This window comes from Solanum lycopersicum, chromosome 11, assembly GCF_036512215.1.
Source record: "Solanum lycopersicum chromosome 11, SLM_r2.1".
NCBI lineage: Eukaryota > Viridiplantae > Streptophyta > Magnoliopsida > Solanales > Solanaceae > Solanum > Solanum lycopersicum.
Genome location: NC_090810.1, coordinates 10556861 through 10565302, shown reverse-complemented (window position 1 = coordinate 10565302; position 8442 = coordinate 10556861). Strand labels below are relative to the sequence as shown.

Here is an 8442-nt window from a genome sequence, read left to right as displayed (position 1 = left end):
CTCAATCAATGGTGGTGATATTTGTATATTTAGTAAATTTCAAAACACATCTGGTGTTATAATATGTCTTTATGTAGATGATATGTTGATCTTCGAAACAAATATTGAAAGAGTCAAAGAAACAAATCTTTTCTAGCTTCTCAATTTGAAATTAAAGATCTTGGAGAAGCTGATGTAATTTTGGGTATTAAAATTATAAGATCAACGAATGGATTGACTCTTACTCAATCAAGTTATATTTGAGAAAGTTCTGAAAAGGTTTGGTATCTTTGATGACAAACCTGCTCCTACACCATTTGATCCTTGCATCAAACTAATCTGGAATCTAGTGATGTCCTCGATCAGCTGACATATTCTCAGATTGTTGAGAGTCTTATGTATGCCATGCATTGTACCAATCCGGATATTGGTTACGCAGAAATTTTGAGCAAGTTTCCTAGTAATCTTGGAATTGAATATTGAAATGCCTTAATTCGTGTTTTAAGATACCTGAAGGATACAATTAATGTTAGCCTACATTATTCTCCATTTCTCGTTGTTCTTGAAGGCTATAGTGATGCTACTTGGAATTCTGATCCGAATGACTCTATTACTACTTGGATTTTCACTTTTGCTGGAGCTGCGATCTCTTGAAAATCAAAGAAGCAAACATGTATTACTCATTCAACCATGGAGTCAGAATGTATAGCTACGTCTTCTGCTGGAGAAGAAGTTGATTGGCTGCGACCTATGCTTATAGATATTCCTTTATGGAGTAAGTTAGTACCACCTTTAACTATCTATTGTGTGATAATCAAACTGCTATATTTCAGGTTCAAGTAATTGCTACAATGGCAAGTCGAGACAAGTTCGTTCAAACACAATTATGTGAGGAGATTAGTGGAGGAAGGCGTGATATCGCTTCAATATGTGTAGTCCCGATTTAATTTAGCGGATCCTTTGTCTAAAGGCTTAGGCAAAGAGTTAGTGGTGGAAATCTGTAATGGTATGAGAACAAAGCTTGTTGTAAATTAATTATACTCTATGAAACCCTACATAATGATGTAATCTTGGGTTCAAAGTGAAAAACAAATAAAGTTACAATTGTGAAGCACATCAATAAAATTTCTATTTTCAAAATAAAATGAAATAAGTAGATGTGCATGATTAAGATTCTTTTCTCTTAATTAATTTATAAGACCGATCTCGGTTGGAGTTAGTAAGAAAACTCTTGATAAATATTTTTGATATTCCTAATGAAGAGAAGGATGGGATTATATTCTCTTAATAAGTCAATAAATCGATTTCAATGGGAGTGTGTAGGTATACTCTTGATAGATTTATCGATACTTTGTTGTCAAGGAGGATGAGATTAATTTCTCTTAATGAAGTTCATAGACTATGAGGTCGGAGTATGAAAAGTCATTTTGATGAATTCATCGCACTAAGTGCGAAGTGGAGGCCGCTTCAATAAGATTTTAATAGGGAAATGTTAAAGCACTTGGCTAAAAGGATTCAGAACACATGGTCGTAAAGTGTGAAAGAATTTTGATTTTCACCGGAACATAGTGATATGCTGAAGTATTTTTCTAACTTCGTTCAATGAACCACTTGGTTCAAGATGTGTTCACTAAGTAGTCAATCATTTAGAAAACCTTCACTAGCTAATGGTTCAAGTCCAAAAGACACCATTATTGATGCATGTTGCTAGATTAGTGTCTCAAAATATTTTTGAATTTTTTAAAGATAAAATTTATTGAAACAAGTGGAGCATTGTAAGTGTTAGCGTTTCAATTAATTTTGAAACAAATTCTTTTAATAAAAGTTTTTTGAAGTATACAAAATGCATGAATGTGAATTGTAATATTCACTTTTGTTTTAAATACGTTACGAGTCTTTTAGAAGACAATTTTTAATTCTATGTTATGGATTTTTGAAAGATAAATTTTTTCTTTTAATTCATGAACCTATAATAAATACAATTTAATTAAAGTCTTTTTCTTACAACATATTTTTACTACAATTGAGTTTCTTTTGATTGAAAAGAGAAGCATTCAGAAAACTACTTTTCCTTGAAAAATACTTGTGAGACATTAATCAAAAGGTAAAATCACCAATTCAAGAATAGAAGAGCAACATTCTTGAATGCTACTTGTTTTGTGACTTAATTGAATCCTGAAGATAGAGTTATTATTTATTCTTCCGATTGCTCGTGGGAGAGACTCCAACTATTTTCAAGAAACTAATTAACGTACCTCTAAATCAAGCAAGTTTTTTTTTTGGATTCCTTATATTTTTATCATTCGTATTCATTTGTTCTAACAATTTAATAACCTATGTTTTACGGAACCCAATTTGTAATACTCCCTTAATTATAAACCTACATCCTTTGATCTTTACCTAAAACAAAATATCCCAAGCTAAGTTCATACCTGAATCGATCTTTTCTCATGTGCGGCCTATGCACAATCGCCCGAACTCGCTTTTATTTTCTTTTTATCTAATGACTAAAAATTAATAAACCCTCCTTACTTATTATAATAAATATAATAAAAGTAGCACACTATAAATTTTAATGTTATTTTCTTTAACAATTAACTAAATAAATTATTAAATTAACCCCATCACTTATATAGTTAAAGTTACGAATAATCTAAATTATTTCTTTAGAATCTATCGAAAAATATTTTATGAAATAAAAAGCTCTAGTACTCAAAATGACTGAATGGGTCGTTACAACAACATATATATGGCCTTATTTGTGAAAGGAATTCGTCACGACCCCAAGCTTGAACAATATCAATCATTAGCGATATAACGAACTTTATCTACATGTATTTTCCTGTTGCAAACTTGTATATAGTTATAGTATGAATTCAAATGTAACAAATTTTATTTTTTAAGGATAAATGCCGTATTTTAAATTTAAGGAATAAAATACTAATTTTACATCAAATTATTATTATTATTATTATTATTATTATTATTCACAAATAAAATTTCTAATGCTCCCAAATAAGTAACATATTAAAAAAATATAATTATTTCTTTCATTTAAAAAAAATGATATATGAATAAAAATAAAATCTTAAAAAATATTTTTAAAGCTCCTGACACTTCTATATGACAAGAGAGATTTCTTTAATATAAAAAACTCTTTGTGTAGTATGAATCGATTGATTTTCTTTCTTTATTTATATTGTTAAATTTATAGAGACCTAATAGAGTTATCATAGTGATAGGAGAAGTTGATTTTTGAAACATTATTTTGGGGATTCTGAATAAATAATCAAAAAGGAAATGGGAATTGAATTAATTACCAAAAAGGATATAATTAGTAAGACATATTTTATTTTAACAAGGATAGTCTTTCTAACAATAACATAATGCAAAAATAAGGAGAATTATGTTGTATTAGATTTTATAATTTTTTTTTTACAAATATTAAATTTAACTTAAAATCGGAGTTATGAATGCAGTATTTAATTAAGATAAATTAGATTATAAATCCTTTTAAAATTGAAAAAAGTCCATCTTATGAAGCAGCTCATGACAATCAACAAGAAAATCATAGGCATCTTCAGATTCAGCACCTTTGAAGATTGGAAGTTTCAACTTTAAGAACCTAATGAAAAGGTCATGCTTATCACTTGTCATTATAGAACTTATTTAGTCAATCGAGGAAACATGCCTACTTCCAATGATCCATCCATGTAGGGAGCCACAACAGCTGCATGTTGTACTCCCTGAACCTGAGGTGCTGGTGCAAAGAACACTGGAGGTGTCTTTCCCTGATGAGATAACCCGCTAAGATAAGTAAGAACCTGATTAATCATCTCAGGGGTAGGCTAGGGTGGTACTTCCTTATCCTGAATCTTCTCATTTTCCCCTTCTTCACCCTCTCTCACTACCTGACCAGTCAGTGGAGCAGCCACTACTCTATTCCTAGCTGGACCAGATGTTTGTCCTCTGCCTCTAGTGGGCATCCTTTTGCGACCTCTACCATGACCTCTTGTCACTGCTCCTCCTTGAGTTACAGCCCCAATGGTTGGCTCAGATGCACCTTGTATTATCGGTGTTGGTGTTGACACAGTTGTTGCTCTAGTTCTAACCATCTGCAAAATAGAGTGAGAAGGTCAGATACCAACTTATATCACCTAGATACCAATTGGATCCAAGTAATAGCACGAAGGAGAGAAGGAATGAAGTTTTCCTAAAGTCTTATAGCCTCTCCAAGAAAAGTAAAGGCGAACCAATACCATTCCGCAAGACTCTACTAGATTTTTCCTTGTGTGATGAGATCATTGAACTTAACGCTCTTATACCAAGTTTGTCATAAACCAAAAAGAGTCGTGAGTGGAATCCACACTTACCTCCTTAGGTGGGCGAACCAACACATCTAAACCCCAACATATACTAATAGTTCAACTATAAAAAATATAAATAATGTGGAAGCTCCAAAACTTATTAAGCAACCAATTTAAATAAGTTTCTAAAGTTTAATACTTATCATCCCAAAATCTGATAGTTATCACGTCAAGGACATCTTTTTTCAAATTACCAAGTCTAAGAGTGTTTAAGATCCAAAATAAGCAAAAAGATGGTCCATGTCCGAAATTCAAATACATCAAGACGTGAATGAGAAAATCCAGCACGAGCTAGAATTAATAGCTCACCCTGAAATCTGATGTGCTGGAGACTGGCTAGAGCTGAGGGCGAGTAGAAGTCGATGGTACACTTGCTGCACTCCACAAAAGAACAGAAAAGAAAATACAAGTAGGGGTCAGTACAAGGAACACATACTGAGTAGGTATCATCGGTCAACTCAAAATAGAAATCAATTTATATTGAATAATAATATAAAATCAACTACAATACTTAATAGGTGGCAAGCAACAAATACATGAACCATTGACAACAACACCATAATAGGTACACCATCAATCACAACATCAAGCACACCTATGAGGACTCATGCCTACACACCATACTCATTTGGAAAATAAGTACTTTGAGATTAAGTATATTAAGTTACTTCAGGATTCCTTTCCTTTAATGTTATTGTGTCGGAACGTGACACTCCAATTCCATATATCGTGTCAGAACGTGACACTCTAATCAAATAATACCGTGTCGGAATGTGATACTCCAATCCAATAATACCGTGTCGGAACGTGACACTCCGATCCAATTATCTCATTATTTTATTTCATCAAGCATTCTTTATTGAAGGCGTCATTTTAATAGAGAGGGTTCAGGATTAGAAATTCAACAGTCTCATAATTTTAGGCCAACCACAAACCACACAATCAAAACATACAACCACAATCAAGTACATAGGAGACTTTACAATATCACTCAATACATATTAATCGTTATTTAGAGTTTATCTATCAAATATAAATAAACCATAACCGACCTCCATCGAAGAACTGAAGTCAAGTAACTAATTCTCCAACGCTTTTCCCTTCCGTAATGCCTCTGAACCTTTCCAATCTATCAAGTATATATGCACCATTTGTAAGTTAATGATTCTACAAACCCCCAGGTTATTACTATACGTTTATCCTAGACCCAAAAATTCACCTAAATCAATAATCAATTGCTAAAGTTCAAACCTAAATATAAGTCCAAATTTCTCCCATTAGCATAACTATAATGGGATTGAAATAATTCGATACACATAATATTGAATTACCTATCTCAATATATGAAGATATAATTTATAGAGCAAAAGAAAATAACCCCAGATTAATATAAGTTAATTATAGTCCACTATTGTTAATCACAAAATCATCTTTGTCATCTAAGTCACTATATTATTTTACTTTCCTCCAATCATCACATTACAATTGTACAATAATCTTCCCCTAATTCAGTTGGTGATGTTTTATGATTGAATTGACATCAAAAAAACAAAAGTGGCAGTCACTTTTGTTGCCACCTCAATTTGAGAACAATTTCACTTTGATACAACTTACTAGTATCAAAGTATATCTATACAAATTACTGATTACAATTAATTCACATCACTGCTATTTCTTATAATCTTGACATAAATTTTGATAATTTGATTAACATTCACACCTTAACAATCACTCCGACAAATTTCTTCCAAGTCCAACCCATTAAAGTTACTGGCTATTAACAGAAGACAATTATCCATCAAGTTATTCATATTCACACCATCCATGAGAAATTTTATACTCGAATCTCTTTTCAATCCACACCAATGTAGTAATAGTATCCATAAAACAAACATTAACCATTTTACTAAGCAACAAGCGTACATAAAAAATATTTAATCAGAATTATCGAAACATTACCTGAAGGCAGAGCCGTCATTCTTCATTATCAAACACGTATGTTTTCTCTCTTCCTAATTAATTCACCTTATAATAATATTTTAAGTCCTCAACTCACCATGATTTCAATAGACTTTAATAAGTATTCTATACATATATTTTGTTGACAGAATTTCCAACATAACATAATTGATTTGTAATATACAAGATCACACACATGATAATTTTCATAGCCACCGCTACTACATTAACCCAGAAAGAATAAACATTCCATTAATCTAATTACGAAAAGTAAAAGAAAAAGGTCACCTGAACTCCCTTCGTGAATTTGCTTTGACAATTCGCGCGCCTCCCTTCTCTTTTGTTTTTCCTCCTTTCTACACATAAGTTATCACCCTAATTGTATACCTTAATATTATAATGGGGTAAAAGTTACCCCTTATTTATTTTATTATTATCTCCTTTAACCACCTACTAACTTAATTATTAAAACTACCCCCCTAATTTCATAATTATAATTATGATTAGTCCAAAAAATCAATTAGAATCTATCGAAAATTATTTTCTGACATAAAAAGTTCTAGTGCTCAAAATGACCGAACTTGGTCGTTACATGATCGTTTTTTAAAAATCTCTTCACATTATCTAGACATGGTTGCAAAACAGTATTCGTCCATGCTTCGTCAAGATCTTCTTCTCTATCTTCTTTGAAAACGTTCATAGCAATAATATGATGCACTGATCACATTTTATCGCTTATTAATCGTTGAATCTTGTCAAGTTGGTTACAAATTAACATTCGAGTATCTAAAAATATAATATTTTCTTGATGGTGGATGTTAAAAAAAAATTACATTAAGCTTTTATAGTAAAATCTTTTTGAGGACTTATGAGTTGACATACCAATTTCATAATTACTGATATATTTTAGGATAAGAATGACTTTTAAAAGTTTGTAGAAATGTCAACTTGAATTTTGGTAATTATTATTAAATATATTTTATAGACTTATTAATTAGTAAACAAAATTGAATATATGTAAATTCATATCTTTTAGTATAAGAATAGTTCATTAAATTTTTTTAGAGATTTGTTACCTTAAATTTTGGCGATTAAGCTTGAATTATTTTAGGATGACGTTTCTATAATTACTACTATAAAATTATCTAGGTAGTCATTTGATATAAGTATTTTTTAGACTAAACATATATACCTAACAAATAGTGTCGTACACCTAGTTTTTTAGTGTGTGTGATCTTGTTTGTAACAATTTGAAGTCTCTTGTAAACTTGCATTTTATCTGAGTTGATTATTTCTCCTCGAAAATGGGTGGCAAGGTCAATAGGGAGACGGGATTTTCCCGTTCCTGTGACCCACATTATGAAGATCACTTTCTTCTTGTTGAAATCTTCATTGTTGATGAAAGTATTCATTTTATATACACACAAAAAAAATAAATTAGTTTATTAGTGTACGTTGTTAGGAGATCACATAGATATGGACTTTTATAGTAAAAATGTGATTTTATATAGACTTATTAATTAGTAAACCAAATTAAATATATATAAATTCATATCTTTTAGAATCAAAATAGTTCATTAAAAAATTTAGAGATATGTCACCGTAAATTTTGGCGATTAAGCTTAGATTATTTTAGGATGACAATTCTAGATGTATATTGTTATGAGATCACAAGTAGTTACAAAAGGATTGTACAAAGAACTCAATAATATTTCTGTCGGTATATATTTATGTGATAATGCGTCAAATCTTACACTATTCAACAACACATCATAAGTGTTAAGTCTAATTCCATAAGAGGGAAGTGAACAATTATCGATAATTGTTTCAATTACGAGTATTTATATTAACTTGTGAACCATAAAATAATAGATAAGTACTTTATTGAATCAAGCTTTAATCACCATGATAGAATCAGGTAGAATATATTCATTACCGATGTCACGACCCAAAACGGGCCGTGAGTGGCACTCACATTTATCCTCCTATGTGAGCGAGCCAACCAATCTAAACCCCAACATTTTAACCATAATAAACAGAATACAATGCGGAAGACTTAAAACTCATTAACAAAAATAGATTAATAACTTCTAAAACTCAAACACTTATTATTATCCCAAAAATCTGGAAGTCATCA

General features: G+C 30.9%; 1 long non-coding RNA gene across 1 annotated transcript; it reads right to left on the bottom strand.

Annotated features, from left to right (window-relative positions):
* Positions 1-3374: 3374 nt before the first annotated feature.
* LOC138339613 (uncharacterized) lies at positions 3375-6674 on the bottom strand. The gene is made up of 3 exons (XR_011212476.1): positions 6594-6674; positions 4656-4720; positions 3375-4094 (listed from the first exon to the last, which is right to left on the bottom strand). It is a non-coding gene; the product is annotated as an uncharacterized lncRNA (long non-coding RNA).
* Positions 6675-8442: the final 1768 nt, after the last annotated feature.